We start from the raw sequence: 10,609 nt of genomic DNA on the forward strand, positions 1-10,609 counted from the left end.
CATGCCCCCAAGTTTACATATCCCAGTGTCCCTAGGCTCAGCCCTTGTACCTTTCCTCCTTGCCTATACTCATTCCTCAGTGATGTCACATAGACTCATGACTTTAAATACTCCCTGCCCACTGATGACCACCACAGTAGAGCTCCACACAGACTTGCCCTGCCATCTGAGTGGGTATATTCACAGACAACCTCCTTTGGGTATTTGCAAGCATCTCAGACAATGGACACACTTGTGGCCCTCACCCTTCTTCTTCATGTTTTCTATCTGCTACCCTCAGTGTCCCCAGTACCTCAGATCCAGCTCCCCCTGCCCATTCTGGCTGCTGTGCTAGCTCACGATCACCACTCTCATTGGGTCCCCTGACTCGACTCCTGATTCCTCTCCTGCCTCCTCTCCTGACTCTTCTCCTGCCTCCTCTCCTAACCCCTCTCCTGGTTCCTATCCTGAATCCTCTCCAGACTCCTCTGCTGCCTCCTCTCCTGGCTCCTCTCCTGACTCCTCTCCTGATTCCTCTCCTGAATCCTCTCCTGATTCCTCTCCTGCCTCCTCTCCTGACTCCTCTCCTGACTCCTATCCTGGATCCTCTCCTGGCTCCTCTCCTGGCTCCTCTCCTGGCTCCTCTCCTGGCTCCTCTCCTGACCCCTCTCCTGACCCCTCTCCTGACTCCTCTCCTGACTCCTCTCCTGACTCCTCCATGGCTCCTCTTCTGGCTCCTCTCCTGGCTCCTCTCCTGACTCCTCTTCTGGCTCCTCTCCTGGCTGCTCTCCTGGCTCCTCTCCTGACCCCTCTCCTGACTCCTCTCCTGACTCCTCCATGGCTCCTCTTCTGGCTTCTCTCCTGGCTCCTCTCCTGACTCCTCTCCTGACCCCTCTCCTGACTCCTCTCCTGACTCCTCTCCTGACTCCTCCATGGCTCCTCTTCTGACTCCTCTCCTGGCTCCTCTCCTGACTCCTCCCTGGATCCTCTCCTGACTCCTCTCCTGGATCCTCTCCTGATTTCTCTACTGACCCCTCTCTTGGATCCTCTCCTGACTCCTCCCTGGCTCTTCTCCTGATTCCTCTCCTGACTCCTCTCCTGGATCCTCTCCTGACTCCTCTCCTGACACCTCCCTGACTCTTCTCCTGATTCCTCTCCTGACTCCTCTCCTGGCTCCTCTCCTGGCTCCTCTCCTGACTCCTCTCCTGACTCCTCCCTGACTCTTCTCCTGATTCCTCTCCTGACTCCTCTCCTGACTCCTCTCCTGGCTCCTCTCCTGACTCCTCTCCTGACTCCTCTCCTGGCTCCTCTCCTGGCTCCTCTCCTGACTCCTCTCCTGATTCCTCTCCTGACTCCTCTCCTGACTCCTCTCCTGGCTCCTCTCCTGGCTCCTCTCCTGAATCCTCTCCTGATTCCTCTCCTGACTCCTATCCTGAATCCTCTCCGGACTCCTCTGCTGCCTCCTCTCCTGGATCCTCTCCTGACTCCTCTCCTGGCTCCTCTCCTGACTCTTCTCCTGCTTCCTCTCCTGACTCCTCTCCTGACTCCTCTCCTGGCTCCTCTCCTGACTCTTCTCCTGCTTCCTCTCCTGACTCCTCTCCTGACTCCTCTCCTGACTCCTCTCCTGGCTCCTCTCCTGGCTCCTCTCCTGACTCCTCTCCTGATTCCTCTCCTGACTCCTATCCTGAATCCTCTCCGGACTCCTCTGCTGCCTCCTCTCCTGGCTCCTCTCCTGACTCCTTTCCTGACTCCTCTCCTGACCCCTCTCCTGACTCCTCTCCTGACTCCTCTCCTGACTCCTCTCCTGGCTCCTCTCCTGGCTCCTCTCCTGGCTCCTCTCCTGGCTCCTCTCCTGGCTCCTCTCCTGACTCCTCTCCTGACTCCTCTCCTGGCTCCTCTCCTGACTCCTCTCCTGGCTCCTCTCCTGACTCCTCTCCTGACTCCTCTCCTGGCTCCTCTCCTGGCTCCTCTCCTGGCTCCTCTCCTGACTCCTCTCCTGGCTCCTCTCCTGACTCCTCTCCTGACTCCTCTCCTGGCTCCTCTCCTGGCTCCTCTCCTGGCTCCTCTCCTGACTCCTCTCCTGACTCCTCTCCTGGCTCCTCTCCTGGCTCCTCTCCTGACTCCTCTCCTGACTCCTCTCCTGGCTCCTCTCCTGGCTCCTCTCCTGGCTCCTCTCCTGACTCCTCTCCTGACTCCTCTCCTGGCTCCTCTCCTGACTCCTCTCCTGACTCCTCTCCTGGCTCCTCTCCTGACTCCTCTCCTGACTCCTCTCCTGGCTCCTCTCCTGGCTCCTCTCCTGGCTCCTCTCCTGGCTCCTCTCCTGACTCCTCTCCTGACTCCTCTCCTGGCTCCTCTCCTGACTCCTCTCCTGGCTCCTCTCCTGACTCCTCTCCTGACTCCTCTCCTGGCTCCTCTCCTGGCTCCTCTCCTGGCTCCTCTCCTGACTCCTCTCCTGGCTCCTCTCCTGGCTCCTCTCCTGGATCCTCTCCTGACTCCTCTCCTGGATCCTCTCCTGGAGCCTTTCCTGGCTCCTCTCCTGAATCCTCTCCTGACTCCTCTCCTGAATCCTCTCCCTGCTCCCCTCCTGGATCCTCTCCTGACTCCTCTCCTGACTCCTCTCCTGGCTCCCCTCCTGACTCCTCTCCTGACTCCTCTCCTGGCTCTTCCTCTGGCTCTTCTCCTGGCTCCTCTCCTGACTCCTCTCCTGGCTCTTCCTCTGGCTCTTCTCCTGGCTTCCTATTCCTGCTCCTTCAGACTAGTTTGAGCAATAAGGTCAGGCCATGGGAGCCCTCAGAAAATCCAGGGAAATCATGTTATTTCTGTGCTCAATGTCCTCAGAGCCAAGGTGGCATGCGACTCTGCTCTAGGTCTCATCTCCTTCTCTTCCTCCCTGTTCTTTTTCTTCTCTTCTTCCTCCTTCTTCATACACACACACACACATATGTATTTATATTTATCTCACATACATACACATATATGTATACACCCACACATACATATATATATTTGCAAACAGAGAAAGCAGACACACAAAGAGAGAGACACAGAGAAAATGGGTGTGCCAGGGCCTCTAGCCACTGCAAACAAACTCCAGATGCATGTGTCATGCCACTTTGTGCATCTGGCTTTACGTGGGTCCTGGGAGTCAATCCTGGGACTTTAGGCTTTGCAGGCCGGTGCTGGCACCGCTGAGTCATCTCTCTAGCTCCAGGTCTCTGAGTTACTCCACGGCCCTCCACCGTCTTACCCCTCACTGGCCCTTCCACCCTGGCCTGTGACTGTCCACCAATCAGGCAGGATGCTCCTGCTTCTGACAAGTACTCACTTGCTGATATCACTGCTGGGAATATTTCCTCTTGAGCAGAGCCTCAACTCTTCTAGGTCTTTCTTCCCCACTGCTGAAGCTTCCTGCTTCATATCCTTCTCAATCCTCCCTTTCATCTGCTCCTGGGCGCTGCTCACCACTCGCTCCCCTCTCCAGCAAGGCTCAGGCTGCAGGCTGGAGCACCAGCTCTAAGAAGCAGCACTGCTGTGTGTTGTGGTCCCCTGTGTGCAGCGGGGCCGTGGGGTAGGTGTGCTGTCTAATTTTGTTGAATGAACGAATTCACTGCAAAAGTTAACAGCAAAAGGAGAAAGGGAACCAAGGAACCGGGTAAAAGGATTTTGGGATTGGGAGATATATTTATTTATTTATTCATTTTTGAGATAGATATATATATATATATATAGAGAGAGAGAGAGAGGGGGAATTTTCACTCCATGGCCTCTGCCACTGATCTCAAACTCCAGACGCTTGTGCCTCCTAGTGGACACGTGTGGCCTTGCACTTGCCTCACCTTTGTGCAGGTGGCTTATGTGGGATCTGGAGAGTTGAACATGGGTCCTTGGGTTTTGCAGGCAAGCTCCTTAACCGCTAAGACATCTCCCCAGCCCTGGAGATATTTTAGGAAGATAAGCCTCTAGGCTTGGGGATGAACAGATGCGGCCTTGGAGATGCTTAGGGCCCAGGAGTTTAAGAGCTCGCGGGATAATCAAACCAATTTGTACTCCAGATCTGGCTCTTGGGGCTTGAGTTCGCTTGGAGGAAAGAACACTGCATGCCTCCGAAGTCACGCAAAGAGTTCCAAGGGACTGGAAAGGGGGCCAGAGTGCCTCACTGGAGGTGGACGCGAAGGAGCTGGAGAGATGGCAGAGATGACACCAGCAAGAGTAGAAGGCTTGGTTCCTATGTTGGAGTCACGAGGACCTGTGTTTAATCCTGGTTTTGCTGCCTGCCAGCAGGGTGACTTTGGACAGTGGTTCTGCTTTAGGTGGCATAGGTTATAAGGAGTGCTTGTCTGTAGGGAACTTAAAACCAATAATACAACCAACCAACCAAACAAACAAACAAAACCAAAAGCTTTTTATCACCACCATGCCCTGGCCATTCTAAATATTGTTATTAGTTAAACTCCACCTTGGTCCATGGCAGAGGAGTGCAATTCAGGGGGTTGTTTAGCCTCTGTGAGCCGAAGTTTCCTCACGCATGGCACGCAGCTAGACCAAATTCCCATGATTCGCTGTAACCGTTCTGGGGTGGGTACAGTGGCTTGCCTAGTGGGGGATCCCATGCTCTATTGTTTTCCCTTGCTGCTATTCCTCCCCCCTTCTTTGTTCTCTCCGCTAGGACCCTGGCTTAAAGCACCCTCCACTTCCGAGCAGCCTGCCCGAGTCCCATCCTCCACCCTATGCCCCGTGGTGAGGTGCTCCTTGCCCCATTAAGCGTTCCTGGGCTGTCCCACCTCAGCTTCCTAGTACTGTGAGCACGCAGGGTGGAAGCAGTGACTGGGGCCAGTCAAGCAGAACCCTGTCACCATCAGCAATTTATAGACCTGAGACATCATTTCACCAGATGATGCACAACTCAACCCTCAGCCATTTTTCTAGGGGTTGATGGGTGGAGATGGGGGAGGAGTTGCCCTGACAACTGTGGGCTGGAGGTTTTGCTGCCAAGACAGTTTCTCTTGTCATCAGTCGGGCAGCCTGGGTGTAATCCTGCAGCTCTGCCTCGCTCCTCAGCGGTGGTGCTGCGCCTTGCCTGCTGGGTCATCGCGATGCTATCGCGTGCGGCAGGGAGGAAGGACACACACAGAGTGGGGAGGACAGGGGAATCCCCTCCCGGCTAGCCGAGCCTCGTCTGGGAACCCCAGGCATGCTGGGCCTGGCATGTGGGTGTGTGTGGGAAGAGGGATGGGTGGGGAAGCCCAGGTACGGAGAAGGCTTCACTGAAAGTCACCTTCCGTACGGTGCTTTCATCTGCCTGGGGAGGAATTTGAGCTTCAGACAGGCACCGGCCAGGAGGCTCTTGTGTTGAGACCTGCCCCTACCAGGAAAGTCAGCTCTCAAGTCCTCTGAGAGAGGGAGCCAGGCTGGCAGGAAGCCCAGGCCTCTCTTGTACGGCACCTCTACCTCTGTGCCCCCTCAGACTGCAACCCCTTTTGTCTGGGACCCTGAGGAGGTGAAGTAACTTTTTGTGTTTGCTGCCCTCCCTGTACCAGGAAGGATGAGTTCTTTAAAAAACAAATCTCATTTCACTTATTTATTTAAGAGATAGATATATAGAGAGAATGACACACCAGGGCCTCTAAACACCACAAAATGCACCTTGTGCATCTGGCCCACAAGGGTACTGCAGAATTGAACCTGGGTCCTTAAGGCTTCTTAGGCAAATGCCTTAACCACCAGGCCAACTCTCCAGGCCGAGTTTTTCAGGTTTTTTTTTTTTTTTTTTTTTTTTTTTTTTTTTTTTTAGGTAGGGTCTTGCTCTAGCCCAGGCTGACCTGAAATTCACTATGTAGTCTCAGAGTGGCCTTGAACTCACGGCGATCCTCCTACCTCTGCCTCCTGAGTGCTGGGATTAAAGGCGTGCGCCACCACGCCCGGCAAGTTTTTCAGTTTTGATTCCAGTTCCTCACTTTGCCCACACAGTGTCACGTGTCCAGAGTGGAAACGTTCTTGCAAGGTGTGGGGCTCACCCTGCCTCAGTAGAGGCACAGTGTGTGCTCAGGTGTGCTGACTGGGCAGGAGCGCGGGGACAGTGGGCAGCCCTTCTGTCCCCACTCCCACGACCTGGGATCCCTTCCCTCTCCTCTGCTCAGATGCCATTTTTTCTCTTTGTTTCTCTTCTTTCCAATCCCTTCCCTTCCCTTCCTTTCTCATCTCTTCTTTTCCTGTTTTTTTTCTTTCTGCAGTATTAGGGATTGAACCCAGGATCTTATACATTCTAGGAAAGTACTCTATCGCTGTACTATATTCCCCAGCCCTCTTTTTATTTTTTATTTTTTAATTTTTGGTTTGAGGTAGGGTCTCACTCTAGCCCAGGCTGGAATTCACTATGTAGTCTCAGGGTGGCCTCAAACTCATGGCGATCCTCCTACCTCTGCAAAGGCGTGCGCCACCACACTGGGCCTTGTTTTCACTTTTTATTTTGAGGCAAGGTCTCTCTAAGTTGCCCAGACTAGCTTGGAACTCTCTTAAGCCTAGGCAGACCTTGAACTTGTGGTCCTCTTGCTTCATTCAGCCTTGTGAGTCAGTGATGCCGTTTCTGAAGTCCCTGCCAGGGCTGTTTCTGGGTGCTCAGTGACTGCCCGGAGAAGAAGTGCTCTATGGGAGCAAGTAGCCAGGGACTAGGGAGGGGCAAGGGCCCGGGAGACACTCGGGCAAACAAAGAGAAACAAGGGGCGCCTGTTCTCGGTCACGCCATCCTCCTCACGCCTTTGTGGGCTGCTCCCACTTGTCCCTGCCGGGGCTCAATGAAAGGCAGGGGTTGAGGACCCTTGCACCCTGCCTCCTGGAGGAGGCTCCTCCGTTTCCAGGCACCCAGTGGGGCTGAGCTCAGGTGCTTCTGCGTGGAATGAAATGAGAGCTACCAGGTCACCACCAGGGGGCACTTTCTGCTGCCTGGGGTTCCCTGGACTGAAGAGAGAGTGAGCAGCCGCCAGGACAGCATGGGCAGGGAGAGGGGCAGGGGAAGTCCCTGGCAACATTTTGGAGAGGTGGCACTTGAGCCTCTGAGCTGGCATCCTGTGCTGAGCTGGGTAATGCTTACTGGAAGGTTCTAGTCTTTAGCCCTAAGCAGAGACTCATTAGGAGCCAAGTGTCTTGGAATGAAAATTCTCAAAAGAATGGAAGCCAGAACTGGGGAACTGGAGGAGGGGGCAATGTTCCTTCTTGTCACCTCAGTGGGACACCTCAGTGGGTATTTCCTGGCCTCGGGTAGTCACCGGTGGACAGAAGTGGCTGGGCCTCTTAGCATCTCCATGTTTGCTGACCCCAGGCGGTGTGTCCTTGTTTCTAGAGCCCCAAGTTATTAACCAGCAGGAAGCTCGACAGGCACCATGACAAGGCTTCAAGTGGGAACCGAGGCTCTGGAGAGGTTCGGTTCTTCTTTCTCATCCTTTCCCGGTGTGGGGAGGGTGGCTCTGAGATTGCAGGTTCTGCTGGACCCTGGGCAGGTATGGGAGCCTCAGCTGTCAGCTGCTGACCCTCCCTTCCCGTCCCCTCCCCTCAGTCTCGCTGGCCTCTGAGGTTCAGGCTGGCCTGTCACCTTTTGCTCTTAGAGAGCTTTCAAAGTCTTCCTGACTAATGCAGGCAGTGTGTGTGTGTGTGTGGCGGGGGGGGGGGGGGTTCCCCAGCTCCATCTTTCATGAGAAGGACAGCAGTCATAATGAATCCCCCACCCCTGTAAGAGACATTAGAATACATTCTGTATCACACAATCCACTCATTTAAAATGCACGATTTGAGGAACTTAGTAGCTTCTGGTGTATTCACAGATTCATAGCCATCGCTACACTAAATTTTAGAGAGCACTGAAAGTGAAACCTTTAGGTATTTCACCAGCTCCCGGCTCCTTCCTGGCCAGTCCTAAACAACTCACCCTCTCACCCTGGGTTTCCTGCTCTAGACTGTCACTGCGCTTGTGTGTGAATGGAGTTCCATAGGCAGTGGCCATTCACTAGCTTCCCTCACTTTGGGTGCTATTACAAGGTTTGCCCGTGTCGCAGCACGCTTTGGCGCTCCCTTTCTTTTCAGGGACAAGATGGCATTTCATTATAAGGATATGTTATACTTTTTGGATCCATTTTGCTTCTCTGTTGATGGACGTTTGGGTTATTTACACCTCTTGGCTGTTGTGAATTGTGTAGCAAGTTTTTGTGTGGACACACATGTTCATTTCTCTTGGGCACGCACCTAGAAGTGGGCCACCTAGACAATCCTATGTGTGAGATTTAAAAAAAAATAAGTTGGGCTGGAGAGATGGCTTAGCGGTTAAGCGCTTGCCTGTGAAGCCTAAGGACCCCAGTTCGAGGCTCGGTTCCCCAGGTCCCACGTTAGCCAGATGCACAAGGGGGCGCATGCGTCTGGAGTTCGTTTGCAGAGGCTGGAAGCCTTGGCACGCCCATTCTCTTTCTCCCTCTATCTGTCTTTCTCTCTGTGTCTGTCGCTCTCAAATAAATAAATAATTTAAAAAAATAAGTTATGATTTTGAGAAAGAGACAGGAGAGAGAGAGAGAACTGGGGCACCAGGCCCTCAGCCACTGCAATCAAACTCCAGTGGCTTGCACCACCTAGTGGGCATGTGTGACCTTGCGCTTGCCTCACCTTTGTGCGTCTGGCTAATGTGGGATCTGGAGAGTAGAACATGGGCCCTTAGACTTTTCAGGTAAGTGCCTTAACCTCTAAGCCATATCTCCAGCCCAACAAATAATTACTTTTTTTTAACATTTTTAAAATATTTTTTGTTCATTTATTTATTTATTTATTTGAGAGTGACAGACACAGGGAGAAAGACAGATAGAGGGAGAGAGAGAGAATGGGCGCGCCAGGGCTTCCAGCCTCTGCAAACGAACTCCAGACGCATGTGCCCCCTTGTGCATCTGGCTGATGTGGGACCTGGCGAACCGAGCCTCGAACCGGGGTCCTTAGGCTTCACAGGCAAGCGCTTAACCGCTAAGCCATCTCTCCAGCCCAATAATTACTTTTTAATTTTTATTTATTTTCAAGCAGAGAGACAGAGAAAATAGAGAAAGAGAGAGAGAATGGATGTGCCAGGGCCTCTAGCCACTGTAAACCAACCCCAGATATGTGGGCCACTTTATACATCTGGCTTTATGTGGGTCCTGGGGAATTGACCCCAGGTTGTTAGGCTTTGCAGGCAAGTGCCTTAACTGCTGAGCCATCTCTCCAGCCCTGTGTGTGACAGTTTTAAGAACTTCTATACTGTTCACCATGGCTGTGTCACCTTATATCCCTGTCATGGGCCCTTGGTACTGATGGGACTGCCTTGTCACCTCTGTACTGTCTGTACTTGGTGGCCTGACACAGGTACATATATATCGTAGGAAGGAGAAGTGAACGAGTAGGTTCTGTGAACATGCTGTCGAGAATCCGCAGATCTAGATTTCCTGTCACATTTTTCTGTTGCCATCGTCCCTGTGAGCCTCCCTGACCTGCTTCCAGCACAATCACGGGCTGTTTCTCCTTGTCCTCCTGCTCTTGGCACCATTATCTAGGACTCCCTGGTTTGGCTGAGTTCCTTTGGGTAAACTGGAGCTCTTTATCATCTAGTGCAGTGGGCCTCTAGCTCAAGGCTCTGCACAGGATGGAGGCTTTGCGTGCGCTGTGGGGAAGGGGAGGCTCAAGGGCGAGCCACAGCAGGCAGAGAGCCACTGGGGAGAGGCAGACTAGGTCCTTGTGGAGGGAGGAACTGCTGCCACCAAGATTTGACTCCAGGTCCAAGGGTTCTCTAAATGGGGGGGAGGCATATGGGGTGTCCCGGTACTTCATCCGGGTTGGCTACCCCCAACTTCATCAACTTCTCCAGGCTAGGACTGTCCAGACCCTGGGAATAGTTCAGGATAAATAGAGCCCAAGGCTTGATGGCTGCTAAAGTCTTGGCGTGAGGGTGCCCTGTGTGTAGATTTCGTATAGATTGTTTACAGGGACCCGGGACCTGGGGAGACCTACGTGCAGTGTGCATGTGGTTCATAATGTTGTGAAGGTTTTGATGTGTAGGATTTAGGAAAACTTTGTAGCATATCATATTTATTCCATAGACCACTTGTGATTTTCCCATGAGTCTAACTCCTTAGTTTCTGTTCCCAAGCTTTGGTCCCTGAAGGCGACTCACGAGTCCTCTCGGCTTTACCACACTCCTAAGCCCCCCTCCCCACCCCCCAGAGAAGAGAAGAAATCTTCCATTCCTGCAGTGGGAATAGAGTTAGTTTATTGAGAACAGACAACTCAGAGGCTCCTTGAGGAGAACTTGAACCCTAGTGGGTGGGGCTTGTAGGAGGGGCTCCTTGGAGGTGGAGTCAGCTCGGCATCACCTTCTCTTTCTCTGATCCCCGAGCTATAGCTTCCAAGTCTCTGGAGCAGTGGGCCCCACATTCCAATAACACAGGGAGAAGAAGATCAAGTTCCTATGAGTCCCAAAGCCCCAAAGCCAGGGGAACTACGGGAAAGAGAGCAAGAAGCACAGCGACAAAAGAGGTGGGTGGGCTGGGCCTGGCTCCACTGACCAAAGCCAGCTCTTGGTGGCCTCTGCGGTGTTGACTTCTTGGCCTCCTGCCCTCTGCTCAAGGCATTT

This window comes from Jaculus jaculus, chromosome 6 (assembly GCF_020740685.1).
Source record: "Jaculus jaculus isolate mJacJac1 chromosome 6, mJacJac1.mat.Y.cur, whole genome shotgun sequence".
Classification (NCBI taxonomy): Eukaryota; Metazoa; Chordata; class Mammalia; order Rodentia; family Dipodidae; genus Jaculus; species Jaculus jaculus.